The sequence below is a fragment of the Hyperolius riggenbachi genome, chromosome 7, assembly GCF_040937935.1.
Source record: "Hyperolius riggenbachi isolate aHypRig1 chromosome 7, aHypRig1.pri, whole genome shotgun sequence".
NCBI classification, from domain to species: Eukaryota; Metazoa; Chordata; class Amphibia; order Anura; family Hyperoliidae; genus Hyperolius; species Hyperolius riggenbachi.
Genome location: NC_090652.1, coordinates 122446707 through 122471342, shown reverse-complemented (window position 1 = coordinate 122471342; position 24636 = coordinate 122446707).

Here is a 24636-nt window from a genome sequence, read left to right as displayed (position 1 = left end):
GCTTTTAGGACCATTGTAGTCCCTTACACACTCCAATGAGTTCTGGGTCACCATGAGCTTGCTGGTTAGTCTGTGCCTCTCGGATTCACAAGCCCTACTCCATAGAGCCAAATTAATCCATGCCATGCACTGATGAGGATCAAACAGTCCGAAACAGTCTGTATGCATGTTGGATTATTATGGCTCTGTACAAATTAACAAGCTGACACATCATTGCAATCCAGCGGTTCTGGAGATGTGTTTAGCTTCTAAGGGTACAATGGTTAATTTGCATATATTCAGCAGTGGTGCTCTGGGAGACATCTCAAGCTCACTCCAACCTGAATTATCGCAAATTCTTTCTGTTTTAGGAAAGCAAACTTTTGTTTTTCTAATAATCAAGACAAATGGGCAAATAAAACATGTCAGTTTTATCTAACGCAGCACATTTTATTTTAATGGCGAAAAAACTGAGAAATAATAATTTTTTGTCTTTTTTTTCTTATTACACCCTTTAAAATGCAGCTAAAATAAAGTAATTCTCAGCAAAAAATACTACCCAAAGAAAGTATAATTTTTGGTGAAAAAAAACAATGTATTGATCATTACAGTGTCATAAGTGGCGATAAAGTTATTAGCAAATGAATGGGAGGAGCATAAAATTGCTCTGTTTTTTAAGGGGAAATAATCTGTGGTTAAGATTGCGTAGACACTGGTAGATCATAGAAATTATTGATATCTACAGTACCTGACATTGATATTCTCCCTGGTCTAACTACTTACACAACTTACTATTAGATCACATCTAAGCAGAAATCAATATTTCAGGCTGGGTGCTATACAGAAGTGTCATGAGGCTGTTGCTATAGAGGGAGAAGGAGGAATGACAGCACTGCGCATGAAGGCGTGGCTTCCAGTGAGAAAGGTAAGGTGGGGAACAATGCACTTGCAACAGACGATCTGACACTCTTTTTCTCTCGGAAACACGTTGGGAAGGCTATACACATGCTAGATTCTCGGCAGAAGCTGCACCAACAAGCTGCTCCAGCTGAGACCCCTCCAGCTTTAGAGCTTGCCACCTTCTATAAGTGGTGACTACAAAGTGTTTATGTGCAATAATTGCTATTTAGCAGATTAACAATAACAAACAAAATTAATCAGTAAAGAAAAAAACAAAATTGTTCAAAGTTTGATTGCCAGTTAATAAAATACATTTTATATAAAGTCTGGAAGGCCCATGCCTGTAATCTACATATTTTAATTAACCTGGAATTGATGTTGAATATATAAATAGATTCACTCTAATTATATTTTGCTGCACCAGTTTTAAAAGATTGGACCTGAGGGCAAGGCACTGTAGGCAAGTTATACAAAAAAAAACTATTTTAGTTATTCCAACAGATATCAATTATTCCAAGACATCCTGTAAGCTCAATTGAGGTGCAATAAACCTGCAGGGCTTCATTTAGTTAAGAAATTAGTTTAAGTTTGAACTATCTAGACTTTTTTCAAGTCAAGACAGTGGAACAATTGGGCATCACACCAGAGTTTTGGCATATGCAATATCAAATGCATTAAAGGTAGGTGGTGTCCTGTGGATTAGCAATGCCTTAAAGAGAAACCATGACCAAGAATTGAACTTCATCCCAATCAGTAGCTGATACCCCCTTTTACATGAGAAATCGATTGCTTTTTACAAACGGATCATCAGGGGGCTCTGTATGGCTGATATTGTGGTGAAACCCCTCCCACAGGAAACTCTGAGGACCATGGTACTCCTGGCAGTTTCCTGTCTGTGAACCTTGTTGTATTGTGGGAAATAGCTGTTTACAGCTGTTTCCAACTGCCAAAACAGCAAGCATCACCTGCCAGCAGTAAAAATGTCATCATGTGATAAACAGTGGTGCTCAGCAGAGCTCGAATATTCGAGTAGCTCGAATATTCGAGCTCTTTTTCAGCTATTCGAGCTCGGTATTCGAGCTCCGAATAGCTGGAGCTATTCGAATGGGCTATCCGAGTACACTCGAATAGCCCATTCACTATTCGAGCTATTCGAGCAACCCGGCGCTATTCGAGCTCGGTACCGAGCTCGAATAGCGTCATAGCCCAGATTGATGTCCTTAGAGCCAATCAGAGGGCTCCCAGGCCCTCTGACGGCAGCCAATCACAGAGGGGGACCCTGGCCAGCCCCTACCCTATAAATAGCGGCCGCCATGTTACGTTTCTCCGTGCTTGCCTGAGACTTGTACAGAGAGAGAGTTGCTCCTTTGTGCTTTGGCTTAGCAAGAGCTCTATTGTGGTCATTTACCTAGCGTTTTTGCTCACATACACCTCCTATACACACCTATATTGTTGTTAGTTAGATAGACATTGTATTTTAGTTAGTAGCTTGTGTGTTACATTAGAGACAGGCAGCTGCTGCAAGCTTACAGGTTTAGGCCTCAGGGGGGCATTGCCTCTGTGGGCAGCTGTCCTCTGTTTATTTCTCTCATCTATACCAGTATTTCTGCTGTCCTTTACTAATAGTATTGTAGTTATACTGTACTAGGAGTAGGACACTCACTGACTGTCACTGTTTATAGGCTACTAGCTAGCTCCTGCGTGTGTGCACTCACTCACTGTCTGTGTGTACACACACTCTATTTCCTTCTGATTACTGATAGATTATTGTTAGTTAGTTGTACTTACTTACTACTTACTCTTACTGTACCCGTAGGGACACTCACTGTCACTGTTCATATAGGCTACTAGCTCCTGCGTGTGCGCACTGCACTCACTGTCTGAGTGTACACACACAACACACACTCTATTTCCTTCTGATCGCTGATTGATTATCGTAATTAGTTAGTTGTACTTACTGTTACTACTTACTCTTACTGTACTAGGAGTCTAGGACACTCAGTCACTGTGTTCATAGGCTACTAGCTCCTGCGTGCGTGCACTCACTGTCTGAGTGTACACACACCCACACTCCATTTCCTTCTGATCGCTGATTGATTATTGTAATTAGTTAGTTCTACTTACTGTTACTACTTACTCTTACTGTACTAGCAGTCTAGGACACTCAGTCACTGTGTTCATAGGCTACTAGCTCCTGCGTGCGTGCACTCACTGTCTGAGTGTACACACACCCACACTCCATTTCCTTCTGATCGCTGATTGATTATTGTAATTAGTTAGTTCTACTTAGTGTTACTACTTACTCTTACTGTACTAGGAGTCTAGGACACTCAGTCACTGTGTTCATAGGCTACTAGCTCCTGCGTGCGTGCACTCACTGTCTGAGTGTACACACACCCACACTCCATTTCCTTCTGATCGCTGATTGATTATCGTAATTAGTTAGTTGTACTTACTGTTACTACTTACTCTTACTGTACTAGGAGTCTAGGACACTCAGTCACTGTCCATAGGCTACTAGCTCCTGCGTGCGTGCACTCACTGTCTGAGTGTACACACATCACCCACACTCTATTTCCTTCTGATCGCTGATTGATTATCGTAATTAGTTAGTTGTACTTACTGTTACTACTTACTCTTACTGTACTAGGAGTCTAGGACACTCAGTCACTGTGTTCATAGGCTACTAGCTCCTGCGTGCGTGCACTCACTGTCTGAGTGTACACACACCCACACTCCATTTCCTTCTGATCGCTGATTGATTATTGTAATTAGTTAGTTCTACTTACTGTTACTACTTACTCTTACTGTACTAGGAGTCTAGGACACTCAGTCACTGTGTTCATAGGCTACTAGCTCCTGCGTGCGTGCACTCACTGTCTGAGTGTACACACACCCACACTCCATTTCCTTCTGATCGCTGATTGATTATTGTAATTAGTTAGTTCTACTTACTGTTACTACTTACTCTTACTGTACTAGGAGTCTAGGACACTCAGTCACTGTGTTCATAGGCTACTAGCTCCTGCGTGCGTGCACTCACTGTCTGAGTGTACACACACCCACACTCCATTTCCTTCTGATCGCTGATTGATTATTGTAATTAGTTAGTTCTACTTAGTGTTACTACTTACTCTTACTGTACTAGGAGTCTAGGACACTCAGTCACTGTGTTCATAGGCTACTAGCTCCTGCGTGCGTGCACTCACTGTCTGAGTGTACACACACCCACACTCCATTTCCTTCTGATCGCTGATTGATTATCGTAATTAGTTAGTTGTACTTACTGTTACTACTTACTCTTACTGTACTAGGAGTCTAGGACACTCAGTCACTGTCCATAGGCTACTAGCTCCTGCGTGCGTGCACTCACTGTCTGAGTGTACACACACCACCCACACTCTATTTCCTTCTGATCGCTGATTGATTATCGTAATTAGTTAGTTGTACTTACTGTTACTACTTACTCTTACTGTACTAGGAGTCTAGGACACTCAGTCACTGTGTTCATAGGCTACTAGCTCCTGCGTGCGTGCACTCACTGTCTGAGTGTACACACACCCACACTCCATTTCCTTCTGATCGCTGATTGATTATTGTAATTAGTTAGTTCTACTTACTGTTACTACTTACTCTTACTGTACTAGGAGTCTAGGACACTCAGTCACTGTGTTCATAGGCTACTAGCTCCTGCGTGCGTGCACTCACTGTCTGAGTGTACACACACCCACACTCCATTTCCTTCTGATCGCTGATTGATTATTGTAATTAGTTAGTTCTACTTACTGTTACTACTTACTCTTACTGTACTAGGAGTCTAGGACACTCAGTCACTGTGTTCATAGGCTACTAGCTCCTGCGTGCGTGCACTCACTGTCTGAGTGTACACACACCCACACTCCATTTCCTTCTGATCGCTGATTGATTATTGTAATTAGTTAGTTCTACTTAGTGTTACTACTTACTCTTACTGTACTAGGAGTCTAGGACACTCAGTCACTGTGTTCATAGGCTACTAGCTCCTGCGTGCGTGCACTCACTGTCTGAGTGTACACACACCCACACTCCATTTCCTTCTGATCGCTGATTGATTATCGTAATTAGTTAGTTGTACTTACTGTTACTACTTACTCTTACTGTACTAGGAGTCTAGGACACTCAGTCACTGTCCATAGGCTACTAGCTCCTGCGTGCGTGCACTCACTGTCTGAGTGTACACACACCACCCACACTCTATTTCCTTCTGATCGCTGATTGATTATCGTAATTAGTTAGTTCTACTTACTGTTACTACTTACTCTTACTGTACTAGGAGTCTAGGACACTCAGTCACTGTGTTCATAGGCTACTAGCTCCTGCGTGCGTGCACTCACTGTCTGAGTGTACACACACCCACACTCCATTTCCTTCTGATCGCTGATTGATTATTGTAATTAGTTAGTTCTACTTACTGTTACTACTTACTCTTACTGTACTAGGAGTCTAGGACACTCAGTCACTGTGTTCATAGGCTACTAGCTCCTGCGTGCGTGCACTCACTGTCTGAGTGTACACACACCCACACTCCATTTCCTTCTGATCGCTGATTGATTATCGTAATTAGTTAGTTGTACTTACTGTTACTACTTACTCTTACTGTACTAGGAGTCTAGGACACTCAGTCACTGTCCATAGGCTACTAGCTCCTGCGTGCGTGCACTCACTGTCTGAGTGTACACACACAACACACACTCTATTTCCTTCTGATCGCTGATTGATTATCGTAATTAGTTAGTTCTACTTACTTACTGTTACTACTTACTCTTACTGTACTAGGAGTCTAGGACACTCAGTCACTGTGTTCATAGGCTACTAGCTCCTGCGTGCGTGCACTCACTGTCTGAGTGTACACACACCCACACTCCATTTCCTTCTGATCGCTGATTGATTATTGTAATTAGTTAGTTCTACTTACTGTTACTAATTACTCTTGCTGTACTAGGAGTCTAGGACACTCAGTCACTGTTCATAGGCTACTAGCTCCTGCGTGCGTGCACTCACTGTCTGAGTGTACACACACTAAATTTACTTGTGATTACTACTGATTATTGTAACTGCTAGTTGTACTTCCTGACTGTTACTACTTACTTACTGTACTAGGGGACACTCACTCAGTCACCTCACCAACCAACCAACTCACCTCATTAAAGTACCCCACTTTTCACCCGCCCTTTTAAAAAACTTTTGTCTATACGCCCAAAACATTGAAGATGTCTGGAAGTGGCAGCCAGCGCGGTTTGGGCAAGGGCAAGGGCAGCAAGGGAATCAGGAGGAGAGGGAGCAGCATTGTGGCAAGCCGCGGCCGCGGGCGCGCCACCATGCACAGTTCCGCAGCAGCAGCAGCGTCAGTGGCTAACATTCCTCCCATAGCCAGTGGCCGTGGACGCCTTGGGCGCCGCCCAGCAGGAGCATCTGCAACTCACGCTGCAGAGACACAGCAGCAGCAGCGTGTAGCACCTGCTCCCATTTTCCTCCAGCCGGGTCGGAAACGTCCCATTGAGGAAAAGGATGCAGACACTGTGGTGCAACTCATGACGGAGGATGAGCAGCCCGCCATCAGCTCTGCATCCGAGGCCTCCACCCTCACCACCACCACCACCACCACCACCACCCCTGTTCGCAGCAGCCGCCCAGCAGGGCCTGGGGAGGAGGCCAGTTCACCGTCAGTTGGCGACCTGTCATTCAGCAGTCTTTTGACCCCAGGCATCATGAGTCAATTGTCTGCTGTTGTTGGCGATTTTGAGGAGGAGATGCTGATGGGCACTTTGGGGGATGAGGGATTGGACAGCAAGACTGTGGCGACAGTCAAGCAGCCCATCCATGCATCAGGAGAGGAGTTTGGGGGGTCATCATCCCAGCAGGACATGTTTCAGGAGGGGGAGGATGATGATGACCCGGTGACAGACAGAGACTGGGTGCCACCACCTCCAGGGGATGTCGTCCTCAGCAGCTCTGAGGAGGAGGAGGAGGATGCTCTTGTGGGCCTTGCAAGGAGGCGCATCATTGCAAGCATTGGCAGCAGCAGTAGGCAGGTCCCACAGCCTGCTGGTGTCTCAGGCTCAGCAGCAGCAGCAGCAGCATCTGCCAGTACCACCACCAGCCGCACCCAAGCCCCCCAAGCCCCCCCCCCAACCACCACAGGAAGACAGGCAGCAGCGCTTCCATGCCGTAGGGGGATGTTTAAGTCACCAATCTGGCGATATTTCACCATGCCCACTGTGTACAGCAAGTACGCCACTTGCAACCACTGTCAGCGGAAGTTGAGCAGAGGTGCAGACCCCTTAAAGTTCTGCACCAGCTCACTCATCAACCACCTTGCGGCTAAACATTTCCACCAGCATGAGGAGTTCCAGAGGCTGAAGGCATCTGGTGCTGGCAGTGGCACCACACCCATCACTGCACAGCCTTCAGCAGCAGCAGCAGCAACAGCAGCCACCCGCCCTCCTGCTCCTCCAGCAGCACCAGCAGGAGTGCGGAAACGCACTGCTCCTCCCCCCTCTGCAACTCCTGCCGCCGACACTGAGGCCTGTTCTGGCAGCCAGTCCTCAGTGGCCTCCTCTGCTGTGTCTGCTGATTCCCGTGTCAGCAAAAGGCCACGCCAGAGCCTTTTGAGCGAGTCCTTCCAGGGGGTGGTTAGGGCTCTGCCTCCCAGCAGCCGTCGCGTGCGGCAGCTGAACGGCTTGCTGGCACGGGCCATGTGCTCCCAACTCCTGCCGTACACGCTCGTGCAGGAGGGGAGCGACATTCGTGCGCTACTTGCTTGCGCAGCCCCAGACTGGCAGCTCCCCAGCAGACACTTCTTTGCCCGCAAGGCCATTCCTGCACTGCACCGCTTTGTGATGGCCAATGTGGAGCGAGGGCTGGAGCACGCGGTTGGTGAAAGGGTCCACGTCACCATGGACTCCTGGAGCAGCCGCTTCGGGACAGGCCGCTACCTGTCCTTCACTGTCCACTGGGTCAGCTTGGTGGAAGGGGGTGAGGATGGGAGAGCAGCAGCGGGCACAGCAGCAGCAGCAACACAGTGGGTGGTGCCACCCCGCAGGGTCAGGGGAACTGCAGCAGGTTCCTCCGATCCTCTGCCATCCTCCGGCACACCTGGCCAAACCCCCCGCCTCAGCAGCAGCGTGAAGGCACGCCACTGCCAAGCGCTGCTGCACTTGGTCAGCCTTGGGAAGACCAAGCTGACGGCAACCCATGTGTTGGCCAAACTCCAGGAGCAGGAGAGGATTTGGCTGACCCCCAGAGGCCTCAGAGTCGGAGAGAGGTGGTGGCCGACAATGGGGCCAATCTGGTTGCCGCAATAGACAGGGGAAACCTGACCCACATCCCCTGTCTTGCCCACGTGCTGAACCTGGTGGTGCAGAAGTTCCTGCGCACCTACCAGGGGATGGGCGAACTGCTGGAAACGGCAAGGAATGTTGTGCGTCACTTCCGGCGCTCGGCTGCAGCCTGTGCGAGCCTGGAAGACGTGCAAAAGGAGCTGGATCTGCCACGCCATCGGCTGATCCTTGACGTTCCGACTCGCTGGAACTCCACCCTGGCGATGTTGGAGCGTCTGGTTGAACAGAAGCACGCTGTCAACCAGTACCTTGCCCTGGCCACTGTTTCCGCCGCTCAGAGAAGGGACAAGACCAGCAACATCCCGTCCATCGTCCCCGATGATGACTGGAGGCACATGCAGCAGGTGTGCTTTGTGCTGGCTCCCTTCCTGCAGGCCACAAACATGGTGAGCAGGGACCATGCTATGGTCTGCGAGTGGGTGCCCCTGGTTTCTCTGCTGAACAGGGCCCTCGATGCTTTGCTGGAACAGGGAGCGGCAGCCTTGGACCAGCAGGAGCGGCAACCAGCTGCGCAGTCCACCTCTGAGGGGGAGGAGGAGGAGGACTTGGTGGAGGTCCCTGACCTGGCTGCTGATGAGGGGGATCAGCACAGCGCAGCTGAGTTGGTGCGGGGGTGGAGAGAGGATGAGGCGGCAGAGGAGGAGGATGAGGACAGCACTGACGTCGATGTGCCAGCAGACGTGGCCCGCTTCTTCCCAATGGCAGCGCACATGCTGACGTGCCTGCGCAGGGACCCCAGGGTGATCCAGATGAAGCAGAGGGAGGACATCTGGATCAGCATGATGTTGGACCCACGCCTCAAGGGGAAGTTGAGCCAGTTCCTGCCGCCTGCAGGAGGAGACCCAGCGCAACAAATAAGGAGCTTGCAGCAGGCCCTTGTTGAGCGCTTGGAGGAAGCCTTCCCCCAGCCTTCCACCCCCACTGTCCAGCAGCCAGCACAGAGGCAGCAGCAGGTGCCTGCATCCAGCAGCAGCAAGCGCCCCACAGACCTGCTGTCTCTCAGCCACGAGCTCTACAGGACTGTAGAGGCTCCGGCAGCAGTGACTAGAGAGGAGATGCATGCAGCAGCATCCTCCTCCGGTCACAGCCAGCGCCTGACCCGCATGGTGGCTGACTACATGGGGTCGTACAGCGGGCTTGACAGCGATGCCCCTGTTGATCCCATGGAGTATTGGGTCAAGCGCATGGAGATCTGGAGCGAGCTGGCGCAGTACGCCCTGGAAGTGCTGTCCTGCCCCCCTTCCAGCGTGCTGTCCGAGCGCTGCTTCAGTGCAGCTGGTGGCGTGGTCACCGAGAAACGCTCATGTCTGTCTCACAAGTCTGTGGACAGACTGACGTTTCTCAAGATGAACCAGGCGTGGGTGGAAGGCGAGTTCCTGGCCCCTGTTGTCGGCGAGAGGGGGACATGAACTGGCTGCCGGAACCATCGTTAATGTGCCTTACCACCCTTTACCACCTCCTGGCTCCTGCTCACTAAGCCAGCCTGGTTCACTTTGACTATTACGTCGCCTGCAGCCACACATTTTACACCTACAGTGGGCTGCTGTGTACTGCCCTTCTGCTGTCTGTCTGTGTTTCCCGCTGCCAGGGTACACAGAATTACCTTCTTCTGCTGCCACTCTGCCACCAGCTATTACGTCAAACAATAGCTATATTGGTTGTAAAACCAAAAACCAAAAAACCATTAAAAAAAAAAAAGGTTTAATTTTTCTGAGGTGCCCGGGTTGAAAACTGTGTTGTCCCAGTTGTGTATTGGACACAATGTGGGCTGCACGACCGCTGTCTGGGACCTCCTGTTGTGTTTATTTACAGCCCTGGTATCACCGCTAGGTACCAGGGCTATTATGTCACGCTGCCTACCTGCTGCCACACTCACACTGCTCCTCCATACCTCCTCCTGCTGCTGCTGCTGCTGTCTGTCTGTGTTTCCCACTGCCAGGGTACACAGAATTACCTTCTTCTGCTGCCACTCTGCCACCAGCTATTACGTCAAACAATAGCTATATTGGTTGTAAAACCAAAAACCAAAAAACCATTAAAAAAAAAAAAAGGTTTAATTTTTCTGAGGTGCCCGGGTTGAAAACTGTGTTGTCCCAGTTGTGTATTGGACACAATGTGGGCTGCACGACCGCTGTCTGGGACCTCCTGTTGTGTTTATTTACAGCCCTGGTATCACCGCTAGGTACCAGGGCTATTATGTCACGCTGCCTACCTGCTGCCACACTCACACTGCTCCTCCATACCTCCTCCTGCTGCTGCTGCTGCTGTCTGTATGTGTTTCCCACTGCCAGGGTACACAGAATTACCTTCTTCTGCTGCCACTCTGCCACCAGCTATTACGTCAAACAATAGCTATATTGGTTGTAAAACCAAAAACCAAAAAACCATTAAAAAAAAAAAAGGTTTAATTTTTCTGAGGTGCCCGGGTTGAAAACTGTGTTGTCCCAGTTGTGTATTGGACACAATGTGGGCTGCACGACCGCTGTCTGGGACCTCCTGTTGTGTTTATTTACAGCCCTGGTATCACCGCTAGGTACCAGGGCTATTATGTCACGCTGCCTACCTGCTGCCACACTCACACTACTCCTCCATACCTCCTCCTGCTGCTGCTGCTGCTGTCTGTCTGTGTTTCCCACTGCCAGGGTACACTACACAGATGATTTACCTTCTGCTGCCACTCTGCCACCAGCTATTACGTCAAACAATAGCTGCTCGCCTACTCCTCCATTCCTCCTCCTGCTGCTGCTGTCTGTCTGTGTTTCCCACTGCCAGGGTACACAGAATTACCTTCTTCTGCTGCCACTCTGCCACCAGCTATTACGTCAAACAATAGCTATATTGGTTGCAAAACCAAAACCAAACAAACCATTAAAAAAAAAAAAGGTTTAATTTTTCTGAGGTGCCCGGGTTGAAAACTGTGTTGTCCCAGTTGTGTATTGGACACAATGTGGGCTGCACGACCGCTGTCTGGGACCTCCTGTTGTGTTTATTTACAGCCCTGGTATCACCGCTAGGTACCAGGGCTATTATGTCACGCTGCCTACCTGCTGCCACACTCACACTACTCCTCCATACCTCCTCCTGCTGCTGCTGCTGCTGTCTGTCTGTGTTTCCCACTGCCAGGGTACACTACACAGATGATTTACCTTCTGCTGCCACTCTGCCACCAGCTATTACGTCAAACAATAGCTGCTCACATTACTCCTCCATTCCTCCTGCTGCTGTTGCTGTCTGTCTGTGTTTCCCACTGCCAGGGTACACAGAATTACCTTCTTCTGCTGCCACTCTGCCACCAGCTATTACGTCAAACAATAGCTATATTGGTTGCAAAACCAAAACCAAACAAACCATTAAAAAAAAAAAAAAGGTTTAATTTTTCTGAGGTGCCCGGGTTGAAAACTGTGTTGTCCCAGTTGTGTATTGGACACAATGTGGGCTGCACGACCGCTGTCTGGGACCTCCTGTTGTGTTTATTTACAGCCCTGGTATCACCGCTAGGTACCAGGGCTATTATGTCACGCTGCCTACCTGCTGCCACACTCACACTACTCCTCCATACCTCCTCCTGCTGCTGCTGCTGCTGTCTGTCTGTGTTTCCCACTGCCAGGGTACACTACACAGATGATTTACCTTCTGCTGCCACTCTGCCACCAGCTATTACGTCAAACAATAGCTGCTCACATTACTCCTCCATTCCTCCTGCTGCTGTTGCTGTCTGTCTGTGTTTCCCACTGCCAGGGTACACAGAATTACCTTCTGCTGCCACTCTGCCACCAGCTATTACGTCAAACAATAGCTATATTGGTTGCAAAACCAAAACCAAACAAACCATTAAAAAAAAAAAAAGGTTTAATTTTTCTGAGGTGCCCGGGTTGAAAACTGTGTTGTCCCAGTTGTGTATTGGACACAATGTGGGCTGCACGACCGCTGTCTGGGACCTCCTGTTGTGTTTATTTACAGCCCTGGTATCACCGCTAGGTACCAGGGCTATTATGTCACGGCGAGCTGCCTGCCTCATTGACTGCCTGCTGCCACACACTCATCCTCCTCCTCCTGCTGCTGAATTTACCTCCTGCTGTCTTTGTGTTTCCACTGCCAGGGAGCACATACAATGGCGCTTCCAACATGCGTGCGCCCACCAGCTATTTGTTACGCTCAAAAATAGCTGCATTTCTTTAAAAAAAAATTGAAAAGAGAAATACGTGAAGAAGAAGAAGACGATATTGAAAAAGAAGGAGAAGATGAAGATGAAGAAGAAGATGAAGAAGAAGATGAAGAAGATGATGAAGAAGAAGATGAAAAAGAAGAAGAAGATGAAGAAGAAGAAGATGAAGAAGAAGAAGATGAAGAAGATGAAGAAGAAGATGAAGAAGATGAAGAAGATGATGAAGAAGAAGAAGAAGAAGAAGATGAAGAAGAAGAAGAAGATGATGAAGAAGAAGAAGAAGATGAAGAAGAAGAAGAAGAAGAAGATGAAGAAGAAGAAGAAGATGAAGAAGAAGAAGATGAAGAAGATGAAGATGAAGAAGAAGAAGAAGAAGATGAAGAAGATGAAGATGAAGAAGAAGATGATGAAGAAGAAGAAGAAGATGATGAAGAAGAAGAAGAAGAAGATGATGAAGAAGAAGAAGAAGATGATGAAGAAAAAGAAGAAGAAGAAGAAGAAGACAATATAGAAGAAGAAGAAGAAGATATAGAAGAAGAAGATCTAGAAGAAGAAGAAGAAAGATAAAGAAGAAGAAGAACAAGTATATACAGTAACACTACTGAACAAAATTAAGGACACAACTTCTCTTTCCACATTTTTTTTTAAAGGAACATCCCCACATAATCACTTGCTGTTGTTACTTGGAAAAAAAGATGTTTCTTGCATCATTCACCCTCAAAACAAGTGTTGGAAGCTATTTAAGGCCAATTCGAATAGTCAGCTCGAATAGTGAGCTCGAATACCGACTCGAATAGTGAGCTCGAAGTCCGAGGTCGAATCGAATAGTAAAAATTATTCGACTGACCTCGAATAATTTACTATTCGAATTCGACCTAACTCGAATTTTGAAAAGGGGTATTTGAGCATCACTAGTGATAAATGTCAGACTGTAAATCAGGGATTTAAAAGATTTTACAAGGGGCAAACACTGACTTAATCATTTATACATAATTATTGTAAAAATTAAGCACTTTTTTATTACATTATTTTCACTGGAGTTCCTCTTTAAAGGATACGTCCAGGCAGATTAAAAAATCAAAATCCATTTACCTGGGAGCCATCCTGTGCCTTCGCCGCAGCTCCAGTGGCTCCCGGTGTCTTCCAATGCAGAAGCCAACCTTACCAGGTCGGCTTCCGGGTCGGCCTCTTGTGCGCTGCCCCGCGCGAGTCACGTGTTCTGGCCGATGTCATTAGGACTGTACTACACAGGCACCGTAGTTTTGCCACCGGAGCTGCAACGAGGGCACTGAACAACTGCCAGGGGGAAGGAAGGAAGGCCCAGGTAAGTGGATTTTTGTTTTTTAATCTCCCTGGACGTATCCTTTAAGTCTTTTTCATCTGCTGAAAGTTCCATATAAATCCACTAACACCCAGATAATACAATTAAAATGGTGGTAACAAATAAAATAAGTTTAACTACTTAAGGACCAAGCTGATCGAAATCTACGCCCTGTTTTGGTGGTTACCTGGCTGGCAGGGTGAAGATTTCAATCAGCCACCACTGCGCGCTTCCGCCGTTTCCATCGCTCCTGCCGCTGAATCCCGACGTCTCGCCACACCTCACTTGCTCTGCCTGTCTCTATGACGGCAGAGCCCTGTGAGCAGGCCGGGAGCCGATTTCATTGGCTCCTGGCCCTGTCTTCCAATGTAAGCAACTCCCATTGGCTTACATTGAAAGACAGGGCCAGGAGCCAATGGAAGCGGCTCCTGCCCGGCTCACAGGAACTCTGCCGTCATACAGAGTCCTGACTCAGACAGGAACTGTCACTTACATACCTGATGTTTAACTCTTTCAGGTAGAGAAAGAAAAAAAAGGAACACAGCATAGTTATTTGTGTGCCAGGCACTGTACATACACATGTCTGTCTCATCATGTAACGTCACCTCGGGTATCCTTAAAAAACAAAAACACACTTTTATGATGGAAAGTATAACTGACAAGTGTAAAATACTAAAAATTTGCAAGGCACCCAAATAGCCACAAAGACCACAAATACCATTTTTCTACAACCGGTCTGAGATGAAGAAAACAAATCGCCCCGGTTGCTTGTGGGCAACACCTCTAGTTTTCTTTCCTTGCACGTTTCTACAATAACCACTGTAAAAATAGCATATTTCCTACCACCGAAATAGAAAAGTGCCTGGAAAATCCTGACTATACACAGACTTCACCCGTATCTACACAAAAAAATAGAACTCCTGAATGAAAATATTTTCTAACATAACAAATGAAGTAGTGGCGGTTCAAAGGCATGACTAGAGTGTAATCTAACTTTATATTATTGTAACATTGTAGCTTTCTGTTATATTTAAATCCAACTGTAAAAATATGTTTTCCTATGACTTCTAGTTTCCTGAAAGGCGTTAATAAAATTGCTATCAGAGCTCATCGTTGTGTAAAACACAAGGTGATGGAAACCAATTATCTTCTCCCAGGGACCAACTATTTGTGCTTCTTAGGTGTGACAACCCTCTGCAGTGAGTGTCAAGGAAACATGTCCTGGTGGAAAAGCAGGACAGCACTTGGCTTTGAGCATGACATCATAATAGGCATGGCCTTAATCTTCAGTGTCAGCTTTAGAAATCCCAAGTGCAGGACAAAGATCAAAATGAGGACTCATATGCAGCATTACTTGACTGATAGGAGAGTACAGTTAGGCTCTGTTCCCACTAGAGTGGAGAACAGACTTTTTTTGCCCGTTCTCCACTCATTGCTAAACAGTCAGTGATAAATAGGATCTGTTCACACTCTTCAGTCTGTAATGGATCCGCGGAATTGGTTGCAGTAAGCAGACCACACTTTTGTGCAGTCCGCGATAATCCCGGGCAGGCGGGTGCATTCCCCCATATAGCCTATTGGGGAACGCATCTGCCCTGGACTCCAGTCGGACTATGGCCGACCATCGGAGTGGACAATACACTGTCTGCTCCCGATGCCCGCACGTGGTCCAACTCCAAGTGGAAACAGAGCCTTAAAGGCAAATTCAGATATAGGCCACCATTCAATTCACTTTGTCTCCTGTTTTCTCTTAGGAGATACATTTGCATATTCTTTTTAAAATAACTTTTCAAACTCTGCAATTTAAAAAGTGCCAAAACTTAGGTGAAAAAAAAAGTATTTTCTTGCTTACTTTGTGGCTTAAAATGCATTTTATTGGTAAGGTGTAAAAATATCACCTAACAACAAACTTTGGAGAAAAAGTTAATGGAATAAGGGCAACAGCAACATAAGGAATAGAAATTCCTACACTCTACTCCTTATGTTGCTAAGGTATTCTTTGTATTGACCTGAGCAAGCGGGTTATTATTACCCATGAAACGTGATGTACATTTTTTGAATACTTATTTTTCCAGTTGAACTGATGTCTGTATCTTCTGGAGAGGTAAGATATTACCTCTCATTTACATATTATGCTTTAAAGTTTTAACACCCATATATTTTTGGTGCCTCCACCCCACCCTTCTATAACTGCTGGAGATGGAAGGTTTGGGCTGTGTAGCTTGCCTTTACTTAGTGGCTAAAAGCACAGGGAGCCCTTAGCAAATTTCCTTTTCTTATCTACATTCTACTAGAGTTTGTTTGAAATTGCCTATCTTGCTACAGTCCATTAATGTGAAAGTAAAGAGTGGAGCAGAGTAAGGGGAAACAGTCTCAAGCCTTAGTTTCCACTGGTGTTTGGGCTGCAATGCGACCGCCCCATCGCATCTCGCTGCAGGTACTTCCGGTTCTCGTCCAAACAACCAGATGCAATGTCATGCGGCTTGGCAATGGGGACTCGGATGCGTGCTGCAGAAACTTGCAGCATTCTATCCTGCAGCATGTGTCGGGAAATTTGGGTCAATGGAAACTGTTCCATTGACTTACGTGAGCTGCAGTTTATATGCGGTGTGATGTGATGATCGCACCGCACAGTGTGTAGTGGAAAACATGTAGCCCTTAAACATGAATCAAGATTGAAGAAAGGATTTATAAACTATATTCACTGAGACACACAAGTAAGCATGGACATTTTAAAGTTTATTGTAGACAAAAGCCTCCAAGCCAAAGTAATACAATTATGTTTGATATCCACAGCCTTTGTAATTAGCCTAGCAGTTGTCCTATCAGTTTCATAATTGGAGTGATATACAATGCCAGTCAGTCTCCAAAACCCCTTATCTGGAATTACAGCCAGCTATTGCCATGTGATTTCTGAATTATTACCACACTAAAGTCCAATTTTATCCTTGGCTCATTCTCCACACTCAGATCCATGATTTATGAGCCATTATTTCTGATCTATCACCTGCTCTCCAAATTGGGGCAACTGCATACAGTTGGTCATCTTGACTTTTATGACGTGACAGATTTTCAGGTCTTGATAATATGCCCCATGGGTTAGGACACAACAGACTGTGGGCATGTTTTCCACTGTAGGTCTGGATCAGGAACCAACTGAGCTATAGGACAGGGACACAAACAACAACATTAAATATGTAATTTATGGAGAAAATGGCAGCGTGTGTCAAAGTTTGAAGAAGTGAAAGAGCGTTTTGTTCTAGACTCCCCTTCCTATCCAAATAACCGGGAAGACAAAGATTTGACTGCAGCTGAGAGCTGTTTCTATGTTTGTTGGCAAAGTCTGAATGGATTTATTAGGAAAGTGTTGAGTAGTCAAAGAAAAATGACCTTTCCTGGTAAACCAACTGGAACAATCCTCAAAGATGTGTTAGGTCTTTGCAACAAAAGGCAGTCGGGCGAGTGAGAGCGGAGCTTTTAGGAGTTTAAACAAGGAACTTTGTGTGAGGTAAAGACAGAGAAAGTGTTAGCAAATGAAGAAGGAAAATGCATGGTGTCCACACTAAAACAATATTCCCGAAAGAGCTGAGCTTTCAGATATGCCAAATGATGTCCTGGGTGGTTGACTAAAGCTTAGCCTTGCTAAATCTCCCGGCTTTTCTCAGCATTAGAGCTTTGGAATCAATGCTGGAAGTTTTTTTGAGGTATGCTCTTGCAAGATTTCCCTAGAATAATGCTGCGTAGCAGGGACAAATAAGTGTAAGTCCACTGTAACTAACAATAAAAACAATCCTCCTCAAATTGGCTAGGTTATTGTAACGATTGGGGAATTATTTCCGTGGTCAGCGCACAAGATGCGCGCTGACACTGCGGAAATTCTCCACTAGCGTATAAAATACAGAACCCAGCTATGGTGCTATGCACCTGTAGAGGGAAATTCCCACCGGCAGATGGAGCTGTGGAGTGCAGAGGAATAAACCCTCTGCACTGCCACAGATGCCAGATGGGAATTGTACATTGTGAAACAATATAGGGCAAGATAGCCCCTAGTGAGAGAGAGAGAGCACAGAGACAGAATGTATGTGTGTCCACCAATCTAGTCGCCACCCGGCGATGGTGAACACACAACAACGAAAACCAAGTGGGAACGCAATCGCAAGAATGGCGATTGCTAATAGCGACACCAGACTGAGTAATACAGAGGAAAGGAACAGAATAAAGACAGAACTGATAACAAACAGTAATCCAACACACAGGAGCAGACAGGACTAACTACACGTGGTCACCACACGTTAGGCGCAATAGCAACAAAGCGCGTGCACGGCACGGTCGCCACACAAAAAGCGCAATAGCGACAAAGCGTACCAACCCTGACTAACCAAAGAAGCACAAAAAAAAAAGAGAACGCGAACGCTTGACAGATGGAGCAGCCAGTAGCAACCGCTGCTCTGGCTATACTCCTAAGGCAGAATACAGAAGGAACCACCACCTCTACCGCTAGGGCGAATGCGATCCAAACAGACAACGATTTCCTGTCGACCGCCGCTGGCGACAAGACAATCGCAACAGATAGACAGTACAAAGCAATACAGGAAACAAACAACCTGACTATGCTAACAGGAATGCTAGGGCACTCCCAAGGAACTACCCTAAAATAGCAATATTAGCAAACAGTAAGCAAAGGGCTGAGACTCCAGGTAAGTTAGCAGGAACAAACCATCATGACCATCAAGGAATTCTGGGAGAAAATGGTTTTTATACTCCAAGCCATCAGAGGAAGCAGCTAAGCAATTTGCATGACAAGTGGATGCAAATTCCTCCCCAGAACAGCAACTCTGCAGCTTGCAGAGTGGAGACAGGTCTCTTTTCCAGGGACCTGCAGCACTCAGACCTAACAAATGGTCAAAAAGCTGTCTGCCTGTGCAGACAGCAGAGCAGATCATTACAGTACCCCCCCCCCCCCTCCCTCTAGGGACGGCTTCCGGATGTCCCTCAAAACTGATATTTCCAACAAGACAGACTGACTGAACACTCATGAAGGTCGGGACAGCCCGACAAGGCCCAATTCCAGAGTCAATCCTCCCGAAACTGAACTCATCGGAAGCAGAAGCCACCGAAACATGCCCATCAGTACTACAAGCCTCAGCGTAACACCCATCAGAACTGCGATTGCCAGAGAAGAACCCATCGAAACTCTCTGAGCGATACCCACCACCTTCCAGGGACCGTCCAAAAATACCAAACCTCCCACAATATCTATTCAAAGTGTCCCTATCAAGACGCCACTGTTGATCCCATCCAAGGTACCAAAAAACATTTCTCCCAGAATCTCCCAGAACACTTTGAAGCTCCGTAGAGATCCCAAAAGGCCAGAATGCTCATTAGGCTCACATGGAGAACTATCAAGAACCCCTATGGAACCCATGACAATTCCGGATTCAGGATTACCAGGACAAGCATCAAGATCAGGGCCTTCAGGGAGCACTTCTGGGCATGCAGACAGGCAGGCACTATCAGAACATGTCTCCACCAAGGAAGCATCTGAGCATGATGGTAACCGAGACACACTTGGGCATTCTGGCTCAAAGAGCGCATCGGGGTACACTAGCACAAGAGAAACCTCAGGACATGTCGATGAATTGCAAACGTCAGAGTCCGTCACGACAAGACCAAAACCAGGACCGGGCAGAAGATCATCACCAGTAGTGGTCACAAGTACTGGTCTTTCAAAAGAAGACTTGGACTCAGACTCAGAAGTCTCTGTGACTGTAATTGTATCTACCAAAAACTCATCATTGACTACGCATGACTGAAGCTCCACAAGAGCTGCAAAGGTAGACAGCACAACAGCAATACCCACTGGAGTGAGCAATATCCCAGAAAGACCTGGGGGCAGGAGGTATCTCCTAAAAGTTCTGCACCCTTTGGGAGGAACCTGGAGACCTCCAAAACATCAAACAAAACCTCAGGAGCATCATTTCCCAAGTTTTCCGACAAAGTCATTGAGGATTCTGAACTATCCATGTTACAGGGCAAAACATCAAATACATCTTGCGGACAGGGCAAATGTCCCAGGGATGGTTCTACAATATGCGGAGACTGAATTTCATCTTCAAGAAAAGGATGCACAGGAATATCTACTGGAACAAACACTGACTCCCTGACTCTAATCTCACTGCACGCAGAATCCTGCATAGCAGTCAAACTAGACTGCAATTCCAAACTAGCAGAAGGACAGGTGAGAGTGGTTGCAATACCTGAACGAGCCTCTGGGTTTACTGCAGGAGATTTTATGCAAGGCAACATTGACTCATCCAGAGTACAGGGTGGAGAGTCCGTACTTTCTTCAGAGCAAGAAAGGGACTCACAAATGTCAGTGCGAGTGGACATCATTGTTTCATTCATGATACAGGGTGGACTCACAGAAATATTCTCTGGGCTAGGCAAAGTTCCCTCAGAATCAGAGTGAGACATAGATTTATTTGCAGACAAAGTTGCGACAACAACATGAGGAACTTTATTAACATTACTCTTGAGGTTGCATTCATGTTGATCATAATCTGCAGGAACACCTGAGAAACAGGCATTAGATCGCACAGTGTTTAAACTCACTTGCTTTACCCCAGAAAGGCAGGAACAATCATCCAATAATGGTGTCTCTTTATTGGAGTCAATTGGTTGGTGTGTGTGCAATTCATCCAAAATCGTCTGCCACACACAAATCACCGGATCCACAAAACACTCATCACACTCATCAGATTCAATCAAAGAGTACATAGAATCAACACAAGCATTAAGGATCTCTTCGCTTTCTGCGATGTAAAAATTGCAAAACGCCTTCCAATCAATCTCGAACTCCTCAATCAAAGCCCCAATCTCCCACGGAGCAAATGGAGGCTCAAACAACCCTGCATCAAGGTAACACTCATACGGGTTGGGATCAGGAACATGCATAGATTTTCTTACTCCTTTAATATACTGGTTTTGCATGGAAGCTATAGAACAGCTGACTGTATGACGCGTGTGAACAGAAAAAAAATAACCCATTTGAAAACATAGAAAATTCACCTGTGCTGTGCATTAGTTATGTTTTGCATTAAAGCTATTGTGACATTTTCAGTGCAAGTTGATCTTCAAGGAGGACTTTTGGAAAAATTAAAGAAAATATAACATTACATAGCAATATTGTTGTACCATTACATGTATGTACTGTAGAATTATCTGGTAAAATCAGGCGGCACTTCTTGCACCAGGAGGGGGTTACGACAGGGGAGCAGCCCCTGTGACAGCAGGGGGCCTGGAGCTGTAAGGGGCCCAAACAACCTTTTCACTCCCTTTGATAAAGGGGTTCACCTTTCAGATCAGGTGTTTTTGTGGCTACACTTGTTATGGGTGTGAAGATCATGATGTTCACTTGTGTTTTATATGACCCTTGCAAGATGGGCCTCCAGGCTTTGAGGGTCACCAGGGGTAGGCAAGGTAAAAGGTGTGAACATTGGGGGCCCCATAAAAGTTTTGCTGAGTGGCACCATGATTTGTAGTTGCACCCCTGTCTTGCACTGAGATGACAATGCAATTTAGTTACTGTGATTCTATTGCTTCTTCTGTCATCTAGCGGCTTCACACTATTAAAACTTACATAGGGCTTTTATTCAGCTGCACTCAAAGCCCTTGAGAGCAGCAGTCACTTAGGTCGTTACTCCTTACTGAATGACTCCTTACTGAATAGCTACTGGCTCCAGCCAGGATTCAATCTCTGGTCTCCTATGCCAAAGGCGGTGACATTAACCAGAACAATATCCAACTGATATCACCCATTGGCTAATCAGAGTTGGAATACTACATGCCACCAGCGTAACCGAGCAGTGAGCCCTTGATTGCTGCCGACATGCCTCCTGGAGAGCATGGTATTGGCAGGAAACAGCCACACAGCTAAGCATCCTGGGAGTTATAGTAGTTCTGTTTCCAATTTGACCTTGGTACAGATTGACCTTGGTCCAGAAGTCAACAATATCATCTCTCTCTCTCTCTCTCTCTCTCTCTCTCTCTCTCTCTCTCTCTCTCTCTCTCTCTCTCTCTCTCTCTCTCTCTCTCTCTCTCTCTTCTCTCTCTCTCTCTCCCCCCCTGACTGCCTTCGAAACAGAATTTTGCAATTGAAGGTGATTTTGGCTTCTGCTCGGATATCTGAACTAACTATCCGCCTGGATTTCGGATTGCAGATGGGAAATCCGAGTTTGTCGGATAGTGCTATTCGGAATTTAAAAAATATCCGAATTGCTATTCAAAGTTCGGATAGTGAAAAAGTTTGAATTATCTGGGTAGTTCGGATATCTGGAATCCGGATGAGCACCGCTGATCACAATATTCGAAACCTTTTTCAATTATCTGCTAACTTTATTTTTTTAAGGTTTTAAAGTGAAGTCAGAGTCAGAAATGTCAATAGAGGTTTTGTAGGATTCTGGGGCTCCTCATCAATAATTATTATTATTTATTATTTATTTATAAAGCACCAAAATATTCCGTGGCACTGTACAATGTAAGAAAACAAACAAGGGATACATAATGATTCAGACAATGATATACATCAAATATGAAGACTGGTACAACATACAGAACTGGTGATTACACTAGCAAATTTAACATGATGACTAATAACAGAGTGCAAGCAATTAAATTAACAACATTCCATGACACAAAAGGGTGAGAGCCCTGCCCTTGTGAACTTATAATCTAAAGGAATGGGGTGGAAACAAGAGGTGGGGGAAGTATACGGTATATGTGCAGGCAGTGCGTGATTAGGTTATTTAGTAAGGAGTAAATGTAGACGCGAGGTTGAAGGGTGCATGGCCTAAGCTAGAGAATATGCTTGTCGGAAAAGGTGGGTTTTGAGGGAGCGTTTAAAGATTTCATAGGTGGGAGAGTGGCAGATGTGCTGTGGAAGGGCATTCCAGAGGAGGGGTGAGGCATGTGAGAAGTCTTGTAGAGGTGAATGTGAGGAGGTAATTGTAGAAGAGGATAAAAGAAGCTCGTGGGCAGATCTGAGATTACAATAATGTTGTATTTTTGTTATATGTTTCTTTTATATTGCTAATACTCGTCTATGAAAATCTGCAATCACTTTCCCCTTGTGAGGGGACTTTCTTTTTTTTTTGCTAAAATACTGTCCTTGTAGAAATGCCCACAATACAAACAAATTAGTCAACAAAATGATGTGGTAGCCTAACCATTCTGTGGGAAGGGACATATCCTAGACTGCCTAGAGAGCCAGAATTTGCCTGGCATTCCGAAGAGAGAAGTGAAAAGAATCTTGACAGCAGGGGTTGGCTGGAGGCTCGTTATGGCCCTGGTCAGAGAAAGAATCTGTGGCCTCTTTGCCCGCCAATGTCAGTATGGCATCTTATGCACAGTAAATGGCCACGTCCATTGCAGATGCTGCATAGCTGCCTTGTGCTCTTGACACAAATGTTTATTTTGCTTAAACTTTATATTGTCCACTGTGTTTTGCCCCCAAACTCACTGTCTCAGTGTGTGGCTTCCTTTCTCCATGTTGACAGAGAGAACCTCTCGATGATTAGGTTGCAGATAGTGCCTTTACTCATCATGCGGACGTGGTGTAACTGTGACCTGCTGTGCTGCAGAGACTTGAAGCACTGTCAGTGTTGTGTGCAGCAATAGTTACCATCCCTTAGTGAGCATACATGGTGCCCCCCTGGGAATGACGGCCCTATGCATGTGCACAGATGGCACATGCCTAAGCCTTCCCCTGATGACAGATACATGACTACCGATGTAACAAGGTTGATAAGGTATTTAAAAATATTTTTCAGCAAAGGGCTTAAAGAGGGACTTTACCGGCAGCACATATCTATTATCTATGCGTTAAGCTAAAAGGTTTTCTTTTTTAATTATATGTACAGTATATGCACAGGGGGAAATACCGTTTCCTTGGAAATTGGCAACATCCATTATCTTAATGCAAGGATATTCACAGACCGGAAACTGTCATGGCCATGGCCTGACATCACACTGTGGGAGGGGTTTCACCCCAATATCAGCCAAACAGAAATCCCTGATGCTTTATTCAAAAAAGGTAAAGATTTCTCGTGGGAAAAGGGGTAGCGGCTACTGATTGGGATGAAGATCAATCCTGGCTTAAATTTCCTTTTTAATGTATGTATACTAAATGAGGTGAGGAAACTAGAATAGGATAGACTGTCATTTTTAAAGAAATGTGCTTCTGAAATATTTTACCATATATAGAAATCTCACTGTGAGAATTCCAAATAATAGATGATAAAATAGATCTGTCATAATTGAGGGCAGGGTGTCTTTTACACAGCTATTTATGTGTCTGCACCCCAGCGCCAACTGAGCTGCGGTCTTGTCTTTTATTATTAACATGGGAACACAACGCGCTTTCATGTTTGTTTGTCTTCGCATTTATGCATTTGCCAATTTTATGGTTTAATGTTTCCAAAACTAAAAAAAAAAAAACTTGCAGTAGCGTTTCCCGAAATATTTCTGTTTTACTTCATTTAGATAGATGGAGAGTTTGTGAAGGATGTGGATGTTGGGGGAGGGGAGCATTGGGGGGATAGGAAAATCCTCTATTTTTCTAATGCCATAAAGGAATAGCCCAGGACGTGGTACAGACAGAATGCTGCAGACATTAATGTTTAATGTGTTTGATTCAAGCAGTTATTGGAGCAAATCTCAGAACTTAGAATGATTGTGTTATTCTAATAAAAACAGAGAAGGTCCCAGGAGTGGTGAACACAAAAATGTCATTTCCTTGAGAAACTCTAACGAGTCTGTTTGTACATTATCCTTAACTTTGTAATTTTCGAATACTCTGACCCCGAGTCTCCATTAATATCCACTTTATAAAAACA